Source organism: Dipodomys ordii, unplaced genomic scaffold, assembly GCF_000151885.1.
Source record: "Dipodomys ordii isolate 6190 unplaced genomic scaffold, Dord_2.0 Scaffold63, whole genome shotgun sequence".
Classification (NCBI taxonomy): Eukaryota; Metazoa; Chordata; class Mammalia; order Rodentia; family Heteromyidae; genus Dipodomys; species Dipodomys ordii.
Window position 1 is genome coordinate 2,304,313 of NW_012267279.1, and position 1,608 is coordinate 2,305,920.

The window sequence follows — 1,608 nt, forward strand, 5'->3', positions numbered from 1 at the left end:
CCTATGACCGACCAAAAAAAAGAACTTTAGGGAAAAAAGTGACATTTTGACTCATGGATTCAGTTCATAGCTGCCTGGCTTCATTGCTTTCAGACTTTAGGCAAGAAAGAACATCGTGGAGGTAGGAGCATGTGGTGGAGCAAAGTAGCTCATCTCATGATGGACAAGACAGAGAAAAACAAGAAAGATTCAGGGAACAAATACCCCCTTTAAGGCACGTCCTCTGTGACCTTCCTCCGTCTGGGCCTTACCTCCTCCTAACCACCAGTTCAGCTAAGAATGGATATTAAAATCCATTGATGAAATTGACACCTTTAAGTTCTGTCCTTTTTTAGTAGTGTCATAAACTGAGACTAATCCTTTAACCTTTTAAGTCTTTTGTGGGGACACTTCATAGCCAGCAGTCTGAATGCTGTAGTCACAGTCAATAAGTGCCATGTCTAAAAGTTCTATACTGTGGTCCACACAGTATAGACAGAGGATGAGTGAGCTGTAAGGGTCAGATACTTATGGTTACTTATCCATTCTAGAGGTGATATGTGCTATGCTCCAAGCTCCCAACATAGTGTTTTGAAACTATGTCCGTGTCAGACTTGAGTCTTTTCATGATCTTCTTCTGCTGAAAGAGTGCTGGATTCAAAGGTTCTTGGACTTGCTGCACTAGCTGGCTGCACTATTTTTGTGGTGTGTGTGTGTGTGTGTTGGTGTGTGTGTGTGTGTGTGTGTGTGTGTGTGTGTGTGTGTTGGTCAGTCCTGGGGCTTGAACTCAGGGCCTGGGCACAGTCCCTTAGCTTCTTTTGCTCAAGGTTAGTACTATGCCACTTGAACCACAGCGCCACTTCTGGCTTTTTCTGGAAGCAAACCCAGGGCTTCATGCATGCTAGTCAACCAATCTACCACTATGCCACATTCCCAGCCCTATTTTTGTGCGTTTTTAAAGTCAGAGCTAATTTTGAAAATGATTGAAGTTGTTTAAAGGAATCAAAACTAATCAGCTTGAATTTTACTACTTCCTTTTGCTACTTAGCTCAAGTTTTCAGTAAATAACAAAATAGTTGAGTATGAATTATATCATGATGAGATCCACAAGATGAGAAGTTGATCCTGAATTTTTCCACAGGCTCTCCTGAAATTTGCCTATTATCAGTACTCAGGCTTGAACTCATAGCCTCATTGTGCTCTTGCTCAGCTTTTTTTTGCTCACCGCTGGTGCATTCCTACTTGAGCCATGCCTCAAGTTCTGTCTTTTTGCTAGTTAAATAGAGACAGGACTATCCAGTTTGTCTGTTTTGCTGGCTTCAAACTGTTAACTCAGGTCTCAGCCTCCTGAGTAGCTAAGCCTATAGACATGAGGCACCATGTACTATTTTTCACATTTATTTTCTGTTCTATTGTGAATTTATATCTTTTGGCAATAAATTTACTTCAGAATTAATGGTTTGAATCTACAGTACATAGGCCTAATGAGGGGCTGGGAAGTTGGCTCAGTGGTAGAGTGCTTGCCTTGCATGCCTGAGGCCCTGGGTTCGATTCCTCAGCACCACATAAGCAAAAAGAACCAGAAGTGGCTCAAATGGTAGAGTGCTAGCTTTGGGCTGAAGAGCTGAG

The 1,608-nt window shown here is 42.2% G+C and overlaps 1 protein-coding gene and 1 pseudogene across 1 annotated transcript in view; one reads left to right on the forward strand and one right to left on the reverse strand.

The window, feature by feature from the left end:
* The window catches only part of LOC105990129, a 4,426-nt pseudogene extending 3,988 nt beyond the window's left edge, over positions 1-438 (reverse strand).
* Positions 1-1,608, forward strand: part of Commd1 (copper metabolism (Murr1) domain containing 1) — a 121,308-nt gene that overhangs the window by 12,047 nt on the left and 107,653 nt on the right. The gene's annotated exons all lie outside the window — the stretch shown is intronic.